A 20,947-nucleotide genomic window follows, 5' to 3' on the forward strand; every position below is an offset into this window, starting at 1 on the left:
TCTGCCTGCCCTGCAGGTATGGGACTGAGGGGGCTTTTGGTGGCTGCCTCCTTGGAGAGGAAGGAAGGGGGAGGGCATGGCTGCCGCCTGGCAGAGAATGAGATCTGGCAAAGCCCACCAGCAGGAGGGAGCACGGGGCGGTGACTGCCGTGCCCAGTCCCTCTCGGGCACCGGGAGCCGTGCACGAGGCCTCCAGGCAGGCCTGGCACGCGCAGGGCTCGGAGGTGGCGCTGAGGGTCAGGGCTGGCTTGGCTGGGCGTAGGCTGCGGCAGGAAGTGGGCACTTGGGAGTGTGGGCAGTGGGCTGAGAGGGGGGCACTGGGAGGGGGGGCGAGGGGGAGAGTTTGGGGACAGGCTGGAGGCGGGCTGGGGGGAGCCAGGAAGGGAGCCCGTGTCTCCTGCACGGACAGTGGGGCGGGCGGGGTGGGCGGGGCGGCTGAGCGTTGAGACTGGGAGACTGAGGATGGGGACAGTTTGAGATGAGCACCCCCGGGGGGCGGGGAGGACAGCGCCTGAAGGGGCTTGAAGCCTCCCGGGACTTCAGGGAGGAAGGAGCCAGGAAGGGGTGGGTGTGCTGGGAGGGGCGCTGTGGAGGAGGGGTGTGGTCACCCCTCCCAGAAGTGGACATGGACGGAGGGGAGAGGGCTGGTGAGGGGCGCGCAGAGGGTCAGGTCCGGCACCTGGGGGACGGGAAGGGGACAGACAGAGGGGGCGGGGCAGGCAGCGAGGGCCACATCCAGACAGACAGACCGTGTCCCTCACCAGGGCGATGATGCTAGGAGGCGTGTGGGTGCCGGCCTGGGAGCAGGGGCTTCCCCTCAGGCCTTGCTCAGAGAAGGGACCCCCCGCCATGGTGTCTGCTGGGGAAGCGGGTCATCGGGACAGCTGCTGGTCTCCAGGGAGGTGCGTGCCTGGCTGGCTTTGGTGGTTGACGGTCCAAGGGTATCAGCCGTGGCTCAGCTGTGCCCCGTGCCCAGGGGTGGGAAGGGAAGACCAGGCGGCGGGCCAGGAGGGGCATCCATGCAGTGGGGTTGGAGTGGGATGAGGTTGGAGTTCGGTTGGGAGGAGGCAGCGGGCCAGAGGCTAGAATCCCATGGGTCCTCGTTCAGGGGAGACAGCAGTCAAGGTGGGGCGCGGGGCTCACGGGAGTAGCAGCTCGGAGTGCTATGACCCCTCGGCCTGGAGAAGCGCTTCCCAGGTGGGAGTATAAAGGGCCTGGGTGTTGGCTGCACCCCCAGGACACGGCCCAGGACTCGGAGTGGAGACCAGACCTGGGTCTGGAAGCTTCAGGCCAAGGGGGTGAGGCCTGGGTGGACGGAGGCAGAGATGGGTGAGTGAGCTGGACTCTAGCCATGAGGGAGAACAGGAGCGCTGGGGGGCAGGGAAGGGGAGGGGACGCAGGGACATGGAGGTGCTGACCCCTGACCCCAAGGTGTGGGGGCGGAAGGGGAGGGCTGGAAGGGAGCGGCCAGCCTTCAGGAGGTCTCCACGGAGGGCTGCAGCCAGGGGTGCGGTTGGGTGGGGCTGGGGGACACAGCACCTGGATGCCTGGCCCTGAAGGTCAGTTACAGGCACTCCCAACACTTCCAGGGTCAGGCCCAGGAGGGCGCCCACCGCAGCCCAGGGGTCCCGGGAGGAGTTATGATGGGGGCGCTGCGGCTGCGCGCCGTGGGTCACAGGTCAGCCTGGACGCGCCCCGCCCCGGTGCGCCAGGGCCATGTCCTGCCGGGCGGGGGTGGGGAAAGTGCAGGGGAAGCGCTTCCTTGGCTCACTGTCCTCACGCCGTGGATGCCGGTGGCTGACTGCCCACCGGGGACAGGTCCCGGGAGGAGGGCATCGTGTTCATGCCGCTGCGGCCAGCTTCTCCCTGGGCCGTGCCCGCCCAGGGCAGGCCTCGGGCTCCTGTCGCCCCATAGCCAGCGGAGGCGCCCTCGGCTCCCGGGAGCTCGTGTCCGGTCCTGGGCAGCAGGGAGCAGGCAGGCAGCCCAGAGGTGCCAGCCTTGCCCCTCGGGCTCAGGGGAGGGCGGAGCCCAGGCAGGGACCACGCGGGTCAGGCAGACCCCGCCGGTGCAGGCAGCGGGCGGCACAGGCTCCGCCTCGCTCTCTGCCTTCCAGCTCTTCCTCGAGGCCTGGGGTCTTCCTCGACCTTCTGGCCCACCGCCCTCCCCTCCGCACTACCCCTTCCCCGCCTTTGGTTTCCGCAGAGCCTGGCACGCGTGAGCCATTTGCAGTAAGCACTCAGGAATTACATATGAACGAATTGCCCTGGCTCGCTCTCTTCCTGTCCCTCCTGGACGCGGCGCCCATACTCCTGCAGCTTTGGGGGCAGCAGGTGACTTTCCTCCCCATCCCCACCCCCCTGCACTGCCCTGGACGGCCTGGCCACTGCTCTCCCAGCCTGCAGTCTCCCGTTTGAAAGGATCAGGACCAAGTAGCCAAATGGGGGACGGGTCTAAAGGGCGAGTCCGGCTGCGCGCGTGCATTTGAGTGTGTGTGCACTTTGCATGTGTGTGCACACCTGCCCGCAGGCACGTGTGTGTTGGGGTAGAGGTGCCGCAAGGCCAGGCTTGGCCTCTCTTGCCGTGACCACAGCCCCTCAGAGTCCTGCAGGGTCCCCACCCACTTCCAAACCCACAGTCCACTCCAGCTTGACTCTGCAGACATTGGAAACCCACAGAATGTTCTCCCTGAATCGCGGGCTCTCAGCTCCTCACAGGGGTGCAGAGCTCCTGTTGTTGCCCAAGGACCCCCCCTCCTACAGAATAGCGAAGACCAGTTCAGACGGGGTGACCGGGCTGGGTCGGGGGGCGAGTCCCAGACCACTGCAAACCCCAGGCTCGCGAGACTCGCTCCTCTGCGCCTGACCTGAGGACCAGAAAGCAGAGAGGTCAGGTATGGGGGGCTCTTCTGAGCCACACCCCTCCCTCTCAATTCCACCTGCTGGGGCTGGGACCCCAAAGGGGAGTCTCGGGACTGGTTTCCAGGACAGAAAGACGTCACCTGGGAGGACAGATAGAGGGGCTAGGGGAAAGGAGATGGAATCAATTAGGCCACAAATTCAAGAGCATCGAAGTGCAAACACTGGTAGATCTCACACATCACAGGAGGGGTGGCAAGTCGATAAAACAGGAAGTGAAAAAGGAAAAGTTATAGCCAACACCACAGAAATACGAAACAGCACAAGAGACCGCTATGAGGAACTCTGTTCTGATAAACTTAGAGGAAATGGACAAATTCTTAGAAAGGTCTAATCTCTCAGGGCGGAACCAGGAAGAAAGAGAAAACATGAACGGCCAGTCACAAGCGCCGGATGAAACCCACGACTGAAAACTGCCAGCAGCACTGGCGGCCAGCAGCTAGAACTCTGCTCCCAGCGCAGGTCTGGTCCCTGGTCAGGGAGCGGGACCCCACACGCAGCAGTGAGGGTGGAGGGTCTCTCGTGCCACAAAAGGACCCAGCACAGCCAAATTACACAGATCAGTTCAGGTCAGTTGCTCAGTCGTGTCCGACTCTTTGCAACCCCAGGAATCGCAGCACGCCAGGCCTCCCTGTCCATCACCATCTCCCGGAGTTCACTCAGACTCACGTCCATCGAGTCCGTGATGCCATCCAGCCATCTCATCCTGGGTCGTCCCCTTCTCCTCCTGCCCCCAATCCCTCCCAGCATCAGAGTCTTTTCCAGTGAGTCAGCTCTTCACTTGAGGTGGCCAAAGTACTGGAGTTTCAGCTTTAGCATCATTCCTTCCAAAGAAATCCCAGGGTTGATCTCCTTCAGAATGGACTGGTTGGATCTCCTTGCAGTCCAAGGGACTCTGAAGAGTCTTCTCCAGCACCACAGTTCAAAAGCATCAATTCTTTGGTGCTCAGCCTTCTTCACAGTCCAACTCTCACATCCATACATGACCACAGGAAAAACCATAGCCTTGACTGGACGGACCTTAGTCGGCAAAGTAATGTCTCTGCTTTTGAATATGCTGTCTAGGTTGGTCATAACTTTCCTTCCAAGGAGTAAGCATCTTTTAATTTTATGGCTGCAATCACCATCTGCAGTGATTCTGGAGGCCAAAAAAATAAAGTCTGACACTGTTTCCACTGTTTCCCCATCTATTTCCCATGAAGTGACGGGACCAGATGCCATGATCTTCGTTTTCTGAATGTTGAGCTTTAAGCCAACTTTTTCACTCTCCTCTTTCACTTCCATCAAGAGGTTTTTTAGTTCCTCTTCACTTTCTGCCATAAGGGTGGTGTCATCTGTGTATCTGAGGTTATTGATATTTCTCCCAGCAATCCTGATTCCAGCTTGTGCTTCTTCCAGCCCAGCATTTCTCATGACGTACTCTGCATATAAGTTAAATAAGCAGGGTGACAATATACAGCCTTGATGTACTCCTTTTCCTATTTGGAACCAGTCTGTTGTTCCATGTCCAGTTCTAACTGCTCAAACTACCACACAACTGCACTCATCTCACATGCTCTCAAAGTAATGCTCAAAATTCTCCAAGCCAGCCTTCAGCAATACATGAACCGTGAACTTCCAGATGTTCAAGCTGGTTTTAGAAAAGGCAGAGGAACCAGAGATCAAATTGCCAACATCCACTGGATCATCAAAAAAGCAAGAGAGTTCCAGAAAAACATTTCTTTCTGCTTTATTGACTATGTCAAAGCCTTTGACTGTGTGGATCACAATAAACTGTGAAAAATTCTGAAACAGATGGGAATACCAGACCACCTGACCTGCCTCTTGAGAAACACATATGCAGGTCAGGAAGCAATTATACATATATATATATGCCCCCAAAACAGAAAGTCCAGGACCAGAAGAAAATGGCCACCCACTCCAGTATTCTTGTCGGTAAAACCCCATGGACAGAGGAGCCTGGTGGGCTGCAGTCTATGGGGTTGCAAAGAGTCAGACACGACTGAGCGACTGAACACACGGATGGCTTCACAGTCAAATTCTTTCAAACATTTAGAGATGAGATAACACCCGTCCTCTTGAAACTACTCCAAAAAATTGCAAAGGAAGTAACATTCCCAAACTTATACTCTGAGGTCACTATCACCCTGATACCAACATCAGACAAAGAGATCACACACAAAAAAGAGAAAATTACAGGCCAGTATCACTCATGAACATATATACAAAAAAAACCCTCAACAAAATATAAGCAAAAAACCCTCAACAAAAAGATAAGCAAAAAACCCTCAACAAAAAGATAAGCAAAAAACCCTCAACAAAAAGATAAGCAAAAAACCCTCAACAAAAAGATAAGCAGACGGAAGTCAACAATACGTGGGAAGGATGGCACACCAGGAGCAAGTGGGATCTGCCCCAAGGATGCCAGGAGCTTTTAGCATCTCCAAAGCAGTCCACGTGCCGTGCCACACTGGGCCTCCCTGTGAGGCCAGCTGGTAAAGACTGCACCTACAATGCAGGAGACCCCGATTCGATTTCTGGGTCAGAATTATTCGCTGGAGAAGGGACAGACCACCCACTCCTGTATTCTTGCCTGGAGAATTCCCATGGATCCTCAGATCAATCGATGTGATAGACGACATTAACAAAATGGATAAAAATCATATGATCACCTCAACAGATGCAGGAAAGGCTTCTAACAAAATTCAATATGTATTTATGATACATATATTTTTTAAAAAAACCTCACCACAGAGTGAATATAGAGGGTCCATAGCTCAACGTAAGAAAGGTCGTATATGACAAGGCCACAGCTAATGGCATATCTGCGGTGAAAAGCTGAAAGCTTTCCCTTAAGATCAGAAACAAGACCAGTATGCCTATTCTTACCACTTTTACTCAGCGTGGCATTGAAAGTATGAGACACACACAGCAATTAGTCAAGGAAAAGAAAGAAAAAGAGCCCAGACTGGGAAGAAAGAGGTGAAACTGTGACCGTCTGCAGATGACATGATGTTACGCACAGAAAACCCTAAGGAAGCGTCCAGAACACTGCCAGAGTCCATCAATGAATTCAGCACATTTGCAGGATTGAAAATTAAGACACAGAAATCTTCTGTTCTACACTAACAATGAAAGATCAGGAAAAGAAATTAAGAAAACAATCCAATTTACTATAGCATCCAAAAGAATAAAATGCCTGAGAACAGACAGACCTAAGGAGGTGAGAGACTTGTCCTCAGAAAACTTTACGGCGCTGACGACAGAGGTTCAGGACGGCACAAACAGATGAAAAAATGCACCACGCGCGTGAATTGCACATTTTAATACTGTTGATATTTCCATGCTACCCAAGGCAATCAATAGATACAGTGCAATCCCTAGCGAAATGTTAATGGAATTTTCCCACAGAACTAGGGCAAATAATTTAAAAATTTGAAACACAAAAGATGCTGAATAACCAAAACAATCTTGAGACAGAGGCACAGAGCTGGAGGAATCCTGGTCGCTGACTTCAAACTAAACTACAAATCTACAGTCACCAAGACAGTGTGGTCCTGGCACAAAACCAGAAACACAGGCCAGTGCAGCAGAACACAGAGCCCTGAAATGAACCTACACTTCCGTGCTCAGCCAGCACAGCAAAGGAGGCGAGAACACGCGCCGGAGAGGAGACAGGCCTCTCCAGTGAGTGGCGCTGGGGAAACCGGACAGCCGCGCGCAAAAGAATCCAGTTAGAGCACTTTTTCACGCCACACACAAAAATTAATTCAGAAAGGACTAAAGACCTAAGTGGAAGGCCAAAAGTCATAAAACGTCTACAAGAAAACGTAAGCAGAACCAGTTCGACCCAGGCATCGAACCCAGGTCTCCTGCATTGTAGGCAGATGCTTTACCGTCTGAGCCACCAGGGAAGTCGTGAGCAGAACACTCGGACATAAACTGCAGCAATAGTTTTGGGGTGCTGTCTTCTCAGGCAAGAGAATCAAAAGCAAAAATAAACAAATGGGACCTAATTAAACTTAGAGGCTTTTGCACAAGAGAGGAAACCGTTGACAAAAGAAAGAAATGACCCTACACACTGGGAAGAAAATATTTACACATGATGTGACTGACAAGGGATGAATATCCAAAATACACACTTCCCAAATAATCCAATCAAAAGATGGGCAGAAGACTTGAATAGAAATCTCTGTCCCGAAGAAGACATACAGGTGGGCAGCAGGCACGAAATGGTACCCAGCACTGTTAATTATTACAGAGAAAGGCAAACTGAACCTGCAGTGAGACATCACTTCACACCTGTCAGAATGGCCATCGTCAAAAGTCTACAAGTAACAAGTGTTGGTGAGGACGTGGAGAAAAGGGAACGCTTGTGCTCTGTTAGTGGGAATGTAAGTCGGTGCAGCCTCTGGAAAACGGCGCGGGGTTATGCATAATGGAAGTTTGCTCGCCCATAGTAGAGAATAAAATCGTGCCGTCTGTGACAGTACGGATGGGCCTCGAGGGCGTCAGACAGAGAGAGACGGGTGCTGTGTGATTCCACTTACATGTGAAATCTGAAGCAGATGAGCAAGCGTAACAAACAGAAAGAGCCACAGACACAGAGAGCAAACGCGTGGTTGCCAGGTGAGGGTGGGAAGGAAAGAGATCGGTGAAAGAGCTTGAGAGGCACAAGCTTCGAGCTACAGACTAAATGTCACGGGGCTGAAAAGTACAGTGTGGGAAACATGGTCAACAATTATATAATAGCTTTGTAAGTATCTTTTCTTTTTTTTCTATCACAACATCATGATTCATGAAAACATAGCATTCTGCACAACAAAGGGCCTTAACAGTGGCCTACGCTCAGCCAAACTTCTCTGTAAGTTAGTTTCCCTTAACAAAAAACATGTTATACTTTAAATTAGTAATTTAACTGATGAGGAAGTTACCATAATACCTATTTTAACATTGAACAAATCTAACCACCTATTGGACATTAATGTAAAATCCTGACATAGAATTTGATTTAAAACTTCTCAAAATAAATTCATTAAAGCAAGTTTCCTGTGAAAATATGTAAGAATGAAAGCTAGCATAATAGCAGGTGCAGTCTTTACATTTTATTAACCGTAAAAGATACTTTTCTAAAGAGTCTAATAGAGACATTAACTGTGCAAAAGCTGATGAGATTTACAGTCTTTAATACCAGCACCAACACAGAAAGGATACTGTGTCAGTTCAGTTCAGTTCAGCTCAGTCGCTCAGTCGTGTCCGACTCTTTGCGACCCCATGAATCGCAGCACGCCAGGCCTCCCTGTCCATCACCATCTCCCGGAGTTCACCCAAACTCCTGTCCGTCGAGTCGGTAATGCCATCCAGCCGTCTCATCCTGGGTCGTCCCCTTCTCCTCCTGCCCCCAATCCCTCCCAGCATCAGAGTCTTTTCCAGTGAGTCAGCTCTTCACTTGAGGTGGCCAAAGTACTGGAGCTTCAGCTTTAGCATCATTCCTTCCAAAGAAACCCCAGGGCTGATTTCCTTTAGAATGGACTGGTTGGATCTCCTTGCAGTCCAAGGGACTCTCAAGAGTCTTCTCCAACACCACAGTTCAAAAGCATCAATTCTTCAGTGCTCAGCCTTCTTCACAGTCCAACTCTCACATCCATACATGACCACTGGAAAAACCATAGCCTTGACTAGATGGACCTTTGTTGGCAAAGTAATATCTCTGCTTTTGAATATGCTGTCTAGGTTGGTCATAACTTTCCTTCCAAGGAGTAAGCGTCTTTTAATTTCATGGCTGCAGTCACCATCTGCAGTGATTTTGGAGCCCCCAAAATAAAGTCTGACACTGTTTCCACTGTTTCCCCATCTATTTCCCATGAAGTGATGGGACCAGATGCCACGATCTTCATTTTCTGAATGGTGACCTTTAAGCCAACTTTTTCACTCTCCCCTTTCACTTTCATCAAGAGGCTTTTTAGCTCCTCTTCGCTTTCTGCAGTTAAGGGTGGTGTCATCTGCGTATCTGAAAGTCTATCAATTCTACACTTGAGAGGATCATTTCTTTATGTAAGCACAATCTCATTTATGAATTACACATGATATGTAGTTTAGGGTCCATCTACATTATGCTTGTGACTGCATGCCTCTGCTGCTAAGTCACTTCAGTCGTGTCCGACTCTGTGCGACCCCGTGGACTGCAGCCTACCAGGCTCCTCCGTCCATGGGATTTTCCAGGCAAGAGCACCGGAGTGGGTTGTAAGTATCTTTTCATAAAGTGTACGGTAATGTCAAACTGCTGTGCTGTGTACCAGGAATTAGCATAGTGCTGTGAGTCAATTACACTTTTTTTCAGTTGCCTTATTTATCTGTTTTTGGCTGTGCTGGCCTTCGCTGCTGCGCAGGCGTTTCTTTAGCTGCGACCAGCAGGGGCTACTCTCCAGCTGCGGTGTGCGGGCTTCCCGGCGAGGAGGCTTCTTCTGCTGCGGGTCACTCTAGGGCACGTGGGCTCAGTATCTGGGTGCGTGGGCATAGTTGCCCCATGGCGTGTGGCATATTCCCCGACCAGGGACTGAACCCGCCTCTCCTGCACTGGCAAGCTTATTCTCTACTGCTGAGCCACCAGGGAAGCCCTCAAATTATATTTTAAAAACAAACAAGGAAACATATAGAAAAATGAGATCGGACATTGGCTCCTGGAAGGAGGGGACGGGGGAGTTGGATGCAGGCAATCACAAGGTACACACTTCCAGTTGTCAAAGAGCTAAGCCCTAGGGACACAAAGTACAGTGTTCTTTACTTCATATACAAAAGTGGAGAAGTGAATGCTGAGCTCTCATCACAAGGGAAAAATCTTTCCTATTTGTTCTATATCCACATGAGATGATAGATGCTGAGCAAACTTTTGTGGCCATCGTTTCTTAATGTATGTAAGTGAAATCATCACTCTGCACATCTTAAAACCATACAGTGCTATATAGCTCAGAAACCCTGGAACGCAAGAAAGGCATCGATACACTTGACAAGTCAAGGCACGCGTGGGTGACACCTGGGTGCTGATAACGTTCTATTTCTTGGTGCTGCTGGTGGTTACATGAATACCTGGTTTATAAAAGCGTTAAGTTGTACGGCTGTGCCTTACGTAGTTTTATACATGATATACATAGCCTTTCTCTGTAGAAATGCACACTTTTATCTGTGTATACAAATGTATATTTATAGCAGTGTCATTCATACGTGTCAATGGGAAATAAATATCTGCTACGTACATTGTCACGCACCTTCAAAAATAAAAAGGGCAAACGTGCACATCTTTGTTTAGACTCAAGTAATTCCCCTGGGGAGTTCACCCTTATGTTTATTCATAAATAGTGACGGTGCAGAGCATAGAATGTCTCTGGAAGAAAAATGGCTGTGGGAAGGGAAACGGGTGAGCAGGAAATGTTCATTCGTGTTGTGAACAGAGACGCACAGAGAGGATGGGGGTGCCTGGAGGGGCTGTCCAGGAAAGAGGGGGGCAGCCCGAGGCTGGAGAGGAAGTGACCACGTGGAGGGGGTGAGAAGGGCATCTACATTGTGGGGGGGGCCCAGTAACGACAGGAGGTTGGTGATAGACCGTGTGAGTGGCCACATCAGCAAATGCATCACAGCTGATGGGAGTCAGGAGTTGGTGCAGCAGGTGGGAGCTCGAAAAGGACAAAATGGGGGAGCACTGGGATGCTGGGCGGTGTTGGAGCAGGGTCCTCTGGCCCCTCCGCTGAGAGGCTGTGCAGCCTGCCAACAGCAAAAGCCACCCAGCGCCCAGGGACCGTCTGCCAACTGCAGGACCCAGGCTCCCTGCAAAATGGCCAGCTCCAGGGAGCGTCCCGGGAGGACCTAGACGGTCCTACACTGGGGAAGCAAGAAGGGCAAAAGGATAGAGGAGGGTGTGTCCAAAATACGCGAGTCGCTGTTGTTGAGTCGCTAATTCATGTTTCACTCCTCGCGAGCCCATGGACTGCAGCACACCAGGCTTCCCTGTCCTTCACTATCTCCCAGAGTTTGCTCAAATTCATGTACGTTGAGTCGGTGATGCCATCCAGCCACCTCATCCTCTGTCGTCCCCTTCTCCTCCTGCCTTCAATCTTTCCCAGCATCAGGGTCTTCTCCAACGAGTCGGTTCTTCACATCAGGTGGCCAAAGTGTTGGAGCTTCAGCTTCAGCATCAGTCCTTCCAATGAATATTCAGGACTGATTTCCTTTAGGATGGGCTGGTTTGATCCCCTTGCAGTCCAAGGGGCTCTCAAGGGTCTTCAGCACCGCAGTTCGAAAGCATCAGTTCTTCAGCACTCAGCTTTCTTTATAGTCCACCTCTCACATCTGCACACGACCACTGGAAAAGCCATGGGTTTGACTATACAGACCTTTGCTGGCAAAGCGATGCCTCTGCTTTTTAATACGCTACCCAGATTCGTCATAGCCCTCCTCCCAAAGAGCAAACGTCTTTCAATCTCATGGCTGCAGGACCCCTCCCCAAATCCAGAGCCATCTGAGGTCACAGTAGACAATATTAGTAACAATTATAACCCTTTGAATAAAATAGGAAACAGGAGTCCATGCTAAGATTAGCTAATAAATCAACTGGAAGTTTAATGGACACTGGGATCTTCGGTTTCAAAGAAGCATCTCGGAGAATAATTATAATTATAGAGGGAAACCTGAGTAACCTCACAGCTGGAGAACCCAGCAGGCCCGGTGGATCTAGTGATCCGGTGAGCATCATCGGGCCAGGGGGCACGTGGGAATCGTCAGCCACCCCAGAGGATGCGCTGAGTACAGCCCTCCCTGCGGGCACCCCTCCTGCTGTGGGCTCAGTGTTGTGCCCCCAGCTTCAAATGCCCCAGTGTGACAACATCTGGAGGCAGAGCTGTGGGGGGTGATGAGAGTTAGCTGAGGTCCTGAGGTGGGCTTCCTCACGAGGAGAAGCAGAGAGCAGGAACCCCCTCCTCCTCGAGCAGACACGCCGGGACAGGGCCTCACCAGGACCCGACCGGCAGCACCTGAGCCCAGACCTCCAGCCTCCAGACCCTGGAGACTCGCTGTCCGCTGTTGAAGCCGCCGGGCCAGCAGCGTTCTATTCCAGCCGCCTGGAGAGGGAACCTACACCGGCCCCCCGAGTCCCCTCGGCTTTCACGGGGTCTCAGCACTCACGGCACCCCTGGCGTGGGTTGCGTGGCTGTTCTTCCACAGGACGCAATTGTCTGGCACTGGCTGCGGGGCCCTACCCTTGACCTCACCTCTGACACTGTCTACCCAGAAACAGCGCCGACCCCACGGGGGAGCGCTCGTTCCCACAAGCCTGCCCACTTCAGATGCCCACGGCAAACCCCACCGGTCAGCCCTGTTTCTGACTGGCCACCAATCAGAGGTTGCCAGAACCCTCTCCTTGGGTTCGGTTAATTTGCTAGAGTAGCTCACAGAACTCAGGAAACTCGTCTTCTGCTTACCGGTGCACGATGAAAGGATGGGCTAGGGGGACGTCCCTGGTGGTCCAGCCAGGCTAGGACTTGAGCTTCCAATGCAAGGGAATCTGGTTTGACCCCTGGTCAGGGAGCTAAGGTCCCACGTGCCACATGGCCAGAAAAAACAGGATGTAACAACGGGAACAGGCTGCAGGCGACCCTCCTGACGGAGGGCTGCACGGGGCGGGGCGGGGGAAGGGCAGCGGAGCCCCACACCCGCTCTGGATGCTCCATCCCCCCCCGCATCTCCATGCAGCGTCTCTCCAAACCTCGTGCCCTGGGGATCGCAGCTCAGCTTTCCCACGTGGCATGGCCAGTCATGAGCTCAGCCTCCCGGAGGGTGGAGGGCGCTGCCGAACCCCACGCTTCTGGTTACAGCTTGGTCTTCGGTGACCAGCCTCCAGCCAGGAGCCCACCCAGGGTCACCCGTGACAACAAAGGGCACTCCCACTGCCCTGGAAGTCCCCAAGGAGTTTAGGAGCTGGGTGACGGGGTCAAAAACAAGCGTTAGAACCTAAGCTCTCCTGGGCTTGCACCCCGAGGAGCTCACGAGGGTTTCAGAAGCCCTGGGCCAGCGAGAGGAGACTGAGGCACCCCCAGAAACTCAGCCCAGCGTCAGGGAGACTCACGTCCATCGAGTCAGTGATGCCATCCAGCCGTCTCATCCTCTGTCATCCCCTTCTCCTCCTGCCCCCAATCCCTCCCAGGGTCAGGGAGACCCAGCCCGGGGGCTTCAGCAGTCCTGTGACCTCCTGAAGTGCCGGGGTCGTGGGGGTCACCGAAGGCCGAGACCTGTTCCAGACTCAGGAGCCACAGAAAGAAGGAGCAGCTATGAGTGTTCCCACCATGTCGCCCACCTGGTCCACACCTGAACACTGCCCTCTGATAAGCCCAGGTTATTGCTTTTCAAGCCCCATTTATCATTTTTCCCTGTAGGATCAATGTTCCGGTCGCTGTGATGACTGTCCTGCTGATTTTTAACGCTTCTCTCGCTCCGAGGTCCTGAAGCTTTCTCCTCCTTTGGCTGCAACAGCTTCTTTCTTCTTTCGTTCTTTGCTCTGGGGCCTCTGGCCCACCTTCAGTTAACCTCTGCGTGCTGTGGGGCTGGGGTCGCGCGGGTCCTCCCTCTCTGACCCCCTTACTCCGCCCCCACCCTTCCTCCGTGCTCCTTCCTGAGCCCCAGAAGAGCCCGCAGTTCTGGGGTGCCCGGGGGCCCCCAGCCGCTGTGCACACGCAGAGCCTGACACGCCTGGGGCTGAGCCAGCCTGCGGCCCTGAGCCCGCGGCAGCGCCCAGCGCCACGCTCCGAGTGTGTCTGAGCGTCATCGGGGACGGGAGCCCCCCAGGGAGGCCTGGGACCCACCCTCCCACCGGGTTCTGTCCTCCCCCACCCTGCGTCCCCCCGGGACAAGAGCCGCCCCCCGCCCGCCGCCGAGCCCCTGTGTCTCGCACCTCGGGGTCTGCGTGTGCAGGGCCAACAGCAGCGACGGGGGCGCTTCTCCCCACAGAGGCTGCCCTTGCGGCTGCATTCAGACTCCGCAGCTCCGGCTCTCAGCAGGCGACCCTGAGGCTCTGGCTGCCGGGGTGGTGCCTCTGTGACTGGCCCAGGACGCAGGCTCTGACTCACGTTCCGGTTCCCCCTGCCAGGGTCCCAGGACTGGGCTCTGCTTCAGAGAAGACTCCTCCCTCCCCTCAGCCTCACCCCGGCCCCAGTGTCACGGCCATCTGTGCCAGGACTTCCGTCTCAGGCGTGGTGAGCGTCCGATTTCTCCCCACGTCTACGGTCTGTCTGCTCGTCTCCAGCTTCTGCATTTTTCTCTTGGTGCCCCATTTTGACATTTTCTGTTCACTTTGTTGGGGTTCATGAATTCTATCTTCTGTCGTGTCCGGGGTGCTATTCAGCACACGCCTTTTTCATCGGTGCCTTTTTCTTAATGAACCGTCATTAATTTACCAACTTGCATAATACATCATATTTTATTATCATCTTCCACCTTTATCACTTTGCCTTTAACATTCAAATAATATGTGCATATGTGTCCCCGAATCACCGTGCCGTGTACCTGAAGCATTGTGTCATCTATGCCTCAGTAAAATATGTTATTGAGAAAAACACACAAGGAAGTGTTTAGGGACAAAAGGACCTATGTCTTCAGTGTGTTCCCAAGCGTTCAGGAAAAATTGTCTCTCAATCATCATTTCTCTCTAGCCATCACCTGTCATCCCTGTTCTCTATTTACCTAATTGTCTGCCTGTCGTCTATCTGTATCTATCTCTAGAGAAAGAAAAAGCCAATTAATATAAGATTTGAGGGGAACTACGAGTGAAAGGCACAGGGGAATTATTTGCACTGTTTTTACAGCTTTGAGATCATTTCCCATAAAATTCTTAAGACTTTGGAAAACTAGAAGGGAAAATAAAAATATCAGCACATAAAAGATAATTCAGATGTGTGGCCCACCTGTGGGTGTAGGAGGACGGAGGCGAGTTTCCTCTCTTCTCTCATTTTCGAGGAGCCGCCCTTTACTCTTTTTGCGCTGTCTCTGTCGTACACCGAGCGCCGTTTACGGGCAGGCCTACTTGTAGGCCCTCGGTGTAGTCGCAGAGTCGCGTCCAACTCTTGTGACCCCATGGATTGTAGCTCACAAAGGCCCCTCCGTCCGTGGGATTCTCCAGGCAAGAATTCTGGAGTGGGTTGCCATTTCCTTCTCCAGAAGATCTTCCTGACCCAGGGACTGAACCTGGGTCTCCTGCATTGCAGGCAGATTCTTTACCAACCAAGCTACGAGGGAAGCCTGTATAGGTTTATGATATCTAGTTTTATTATAGTTTTATAATAAGCCCCAATACCCACTGGTCCTCTCGTTTCTTTCTTCTTCAAGGATTTCTTGACTGTTCTGCCTTTTTCAGCTTGACCTGTGGCTGTTTCTCCTCTGTTCTGACTATTCCACTTTCTAAATTATTTAGCTGGCTGCCTCGTCTCAGCTGGGGCACGCGGGATCTCCGGCGGCGGCTCACGGACTCGCTGGGTGGGGCTCGGGCCCCGCGCCCTTGGGCTTCAGTGGTGTGGGCACCAGCTCATTTGCTCCGAGGCCTGTGGAATCTTCGTTCCCTGACCAGGCACCAAACCCACGTACCCTGCACTGCAAGGTGGATTCTTAACCACTGGACTGCCATGAAGTCTCGACTGTTCTACTTTCAAGAGTCATTTAATGTTTTTAACTTTTTAAAAATTGAAGTATTGTGGACTTACAATGTTTCAGGCGTAGAGCAAAGTGATTGAGTTATATATGTGTGTGTGAGGGGGGATATGTGTGTGTGTGTGTGTGTATATATATATATATACATTATTTTCCAGATTCTTCTCCTTTTTAGGTTACTACAAGACCTCAAGTATAGCTCCCTGCAATACACAGTGAAAGTCACTCAGTCTGACTCTTTGCGAGCCCATGGACTGTAGCCCCCGAGATTTCTCTATCCATGGGATTCTCCAGGCCAGAATACTGGAGTGGCTAGCTGTTCCCTTCTCCAGGGGATCTTCCCCACCCAGGGGTCGAACCCAGGTCTCCCGCATTGCAGGCGGATTTTTTGCATCTGAGCCCCCAGGGAAGACCCGCGCTATACAGTAGGTTCTTTTTCTTTTTGATCTATGTTATATATCGTGGTGTGTATCAGCTGATCCCAAGCTCCTGATTTACCCCTCCCCCCTTTCTCCTTTGGTCGTTATAAGTTTATTTTCTGTGTCTGTGAGTCCCTTTCTGCTCTGTAACTAAGCTGATTTGTATCACTGTTTAGACTCCACATGTGAATGGTAGCGTGTGGCAGTTGTCTCTCTGCCTGGATAAGTCATTTAATGTTCTAATCAGCTGGTTAAGTAGAAAAGAAACCTATGGGGATTTTGACTAAATTTATAAATACATTTAGAACGAATTTACAATTTTTAGAACACTGAGTACCCGAAATCTCTCAGCTCAGTGCATCCTTTCATTCCTATGAGCCATCTTTCTTCAAGTTTTCTCCCCAGATACTCCACACTCATCTGCGTAGAGGTCTTCCCACGGAATTTCTTAGATTTATTTCTAGACAGTTGACTTCTGCTGTATCTGTCGCAGTCTCAACTATTTTCTCTTCTAGGTGTTAGCGGCCGAGGTGAAGAAATGCAGTCAGTGTTTTTATACTTCTTTGCCATTGGCTTTTCCTATCACCCCTTCTTTTCCTCTGTGTTTGGCTGCGCTGGGTCTTTCCCGCCATGAGTGGGCTCTTGCTGCAGCTGCGGCAAGCGGGGCTGCTCTTCACTGCGGCGCACGGGCCCTCCCGGGGGGCTTCTCCTGCCGCAGCGCTTGGGCCCCTCTGCGCCTGCGGAACCTGGCCGGACCAGGGATACAACTTGTGTGCCCAGCATCGGCAGGTGGATTCTGTTCCATGTACCACCAGGCAGGTCCTGCAAGTGACGTTTAAAGAGTGACCCACACTCTTACTAAAACGTTTTCATTTTCATGATTTTTTTTTTTAAGTTCTGGATTTTCCACATAATCATTGTTGGTGTTCGGTTGCCAAGTCGTGTCCGATTCTTCATGACCCCATGGACTGCAGCATGCCAGGCTTCCCTGTCCTTCACCATCTCCCGGAGTTTGCCCAAGTTCACGTCCCTTGAGTCAGGGATGCCATCCAGCCCTCTCATCCTCCGTCACCCCCTGCTCCTCCTGCCCTCAATCTTTCCCGGCATCAGGGTCTTTTCCATTGAGTTGGCTGTTCACATCAGGTGGCCAATGCATTGGAGTTTCAGCTTCATCATTAGTCCTTCCAGTGAGTATTCAGGGTTGATTTCCTTTAAGATTGACTGGTTTGATCTCCTTGGTGTCCAAGGGACTCTCAAGGGTCTTCTCCAACACCATAGTTCAAAAGCATCAATTCTTCAGCACTCAGCTTTCTTTATGGTCCAACTCTCACATCCATACATGACTGCTGCGAAAACCACAGCCTTGACTATATGGATGCTTGTCGGCAAAGTGACGTCTGGTTTCTAACACACTGTCTAGGGTTGTCGTAACTTTTCTCCTAAGGAACAATCGTCTTCTCCTTTCACGGCTGCAGTCACCATCTGTAGTGATTTCAGACCCCAGAAGAGAAAACCTGTGCCTGCTTCCACATTCTCCCTTTCTGTTTGCCATGAACTGATGGGGCTGGGTGCCACGACCTTAGTTTTTTAATATTGCGTTTTAAGCTGGCTTTATCACTCTCTTCCTTCACCCTCAACAAGAGGGTGAGACAGTCATAGCGTATTCTATTCTGCCTTTCTAATGCACATACACTTTACTTGTTTTTCTTGACTTACTACATTTTCTGGAATTTCAATTACAAGGAGACATAGAGACTCTGAGGGCAGGATTTCCTTTCGCAATCCTTATCTCAAAGATAAATCTTTCTGGCTGTATAATTTTGGATGATATTTCCTCTAGGTATTTGTAGAAATCTTTTATTAGTTTAAGGAAACTCCCTGTGATTCATAACATGCGAATATTGACTTTTTTGCCATCATGCCATAAATACAAGCAACTCCACCTCTGCAGAAGCATGGATTAAAATAACCCAGCCAACAGGAAGTAGCTCCTGGGAGCAGACGACTCAGAACCCGGGGGGCTCTGTGAGCTGAGGGGAGAATGAACGGGAGAAGGCCCGCCTCTGCGGTCACTGTCCCCCGGCAGCCAGCAGCTCTGCCCAGGATTCTTATTCCAACAACTGGGCCCTTAAAGACATTCACTGTCCATCTCACCAAATTCTCACACCTGGTCCAGTGTACACGCACATTTTCAGCCTTTTTTTCCCCCAACACAGGAGAAAGCATCTTCCTACTTTTTCATTTGTGCTTTGCTTTCTCTGGAGTGGGCGTTCTCAGGTCGGCACCCAGCTCCCTCGTTAGGAGAATCTCCTCCAGGGCTGCCAGCTGTTCCTTCCGGCCTTCCTCGTCCCCCAGACTTTCTCTGAGGTTGTGAAACCGAGACAGGCTGGGCCCTGGGCCCTGCGCTGCAGCACTGGTACCTGGACACACTTCTCCTCCAGCAACAAAATACACAGAAACTATGTTTTTCAGTTGCTCAGTCGTGTCTGACTCTTGGTGACCCCGTGGACAGCAGCACGCCAGGCTTCCCTGTCCTTCACCATCTGCCGGAGCTCGCTCAAAGTCACGTCCATTGAGCCAGTGATGCCATCCAACCATCTCGGCCTCTGTTGCCCCCTTCTCCTCCCGCCTTCAGTCTTTCCCAGGTCAGGGTCTTTTCCAATGAGTCAGCTTTGGAAACCATCACGGACTAAGGATGCCTGTGTGCACGTGCAGCTGGGGCAAACTGGACAAAAGACGCTGAAAGCCCCAACCCAACTGCCACTTCCTTTTCATTATTTTTTATTGGAATATAATTGCTTTACCGGGTTGTGTTCATTTCTGCCATGCAATATCATGAATCAGCCATTTGTACACGGATCCCCTCCCTCGTGAGCCTCCCTCCCACCTCCCCGTCCCATCCTCTGGGTCATCTCAGAGCTCCAGGCTGGGCTCCCGGCGCCACACAGCAGCTTCCCCCGGTGTCCAGTTTACACATGGCAGTGTGTGTGGCAGCGCTAATCTCCTGACCCGCCCCACCTTCCGCATCCCCTGCTGTGTCCACAGGCCCGCTTTCCCCGTCTGCATCTCTATTCCTGTCCTGCAAAGAGATTCATCTGTACCGTTTTTCTAGATTCCACATAAACGCTTTACTATGCAAGATTCGATTCTTCTCTCTGACTTACTTCACTGTATGACAGACTCTAGGTCCATCCATATCACTTGAACTAACTCAGTCTCATTCCTTTTTGCGGCTGCCAGCTGTCCCTTCTGAAAGGCTGGGAGCAAACGCAGGGCACTGCCCAGGCCCCTGCAGGCTGCCCCACAAAGGGCTGGGCAAACCTCCGAGGCCACCCACCCCTCCAGTCTGACTCCTGGACACACTCCTTCCCTCTCGCCCCAATAAGGAACCAGTTCACACCCCACTGCACCCCGGGGAGCAAGTGAGCAAGAGAACCTGTTACCTGGTCTTGCTCCCTGCCTTCTGCAGCAGGAGCCCAATAAAGCGCTCTCTGGATTTCCCCTCTGGCCTCTGATCAATTTCTATTGATTCAGCAGGCCAAAAACTCCGGGCAGTAACAAACACGCTCACCTCAATTACTTACGATCATTACCGGACTTCCCTTGTGGTCCAGTGGTTAAGAATCCACCTGCCAATGCAAGGGACGCCGGTTCCATCCCCTAGTCCTGGAGGAGTCCACAGGCCGCAGAGCAGCTAAGCCTGCGCAGCCACTGCACCCTGGAGCCTGAGTTGCAACGAGGGAAGCCACCGCAACGAGAAGCCCCCAACTAGAGGGCCGGCCCCACTCGCCACAAGCACAGGAAAAGCCCGCGCGCAGCAACCAAGACTCGGCACAGCCAGAAATAAGCAATTAATTAATTAAAAAATGCAAGCCATAAAACCCTTAAAAAATAAAATCATTACTGTGCTGGAGAAAATGGGTCTAAACAAGCATTATTCCTGTGTCATACTGATATTTCTTATAGACCAGCTGCTTTTGAGTTAATTTGAATTTTATGAACACACATCACAGCAGAAATAGCTCAGATCTATTACACTGAGATTGAATGCTATTGAGCAACATTTCTCTTTTGATTCGATTGTGTGATTTTCCCACTTTAATACGAAATCATTTGACGTTCCCCAATCCAATATTCATGGGAAATAGATGGGGAAACAATAGAAACAGTGACAGACTTTATTTTCTTGGGCTCCAACATCAATGCAGATGGTGACTGCACCCATGAAATTAAAAGACGCTTGCTCCTTGGAAGAAAAGCTATGAAAAACCTAGACATCATATTAAAAAACGGAGACATTACTTTGCCACCAAAGGTCTGTATAGTCAAAGGTATGGTTTTTCCAGCAGTCATGTATGGATGTGAGTGTTGGACCATAAAGAAGGCTGAACACCAAAGAATTGATGCTTTTGAACTGTGGTGTTGGAGAAGACTCTTGAGGATCCTTTGGATGGCAAGGAGATCAAACCAATCAATCCTAAAGGAAATCAGTCCTGAATATTCATTGGAAGGACTGATGCTGAAGTTGAGTTGCAATTTGGCCACCTGATGGGAAGAGCCAACTCATTACAAAAGACCCTGCTGCTGGGAGAGATTGAAGGCAGGAGGAGGAGGGGGTGACAGAGGATGAGATGGCTGGATGGCATCGCTGACGCGATGGACGTGAGTGTGAGCGAGCTCCAGGAGTTGGTGATGGACAGGGAGGCCTGGCGTGCTGCAGTCCATGGGGTCACAGTGAGTCGGACACGACTGAGCGAGTGAACAACATGCCCATATTAAAACAACCTTGCCTGCTGGGAATAAATCAAAGCTCTCCGTGTTGTGTTATTATTTTAAAGTGTTTCCTTGCTTACTGTGATATTTTTCCTTTGCCTTTATGTTCAGTATGGGGACAGATTTCCAAGCTCCCCTTCTCACACCGTCCTTGT

The sequence above is a fragment of the Budorcas taxicolor genome, chromosome 25 (assembly GCF_023091745.1).
Source record: "Budorcas taxicolor isolate Tak-1 chromosome 25, Takin1.1, whole genome shotgun sequence".
NCBI lineage: Eukaryota > Metazoa > Chordata > Mammalia > Artiodactyla > Bovidae > Budorcas > Budorcas taxicolor.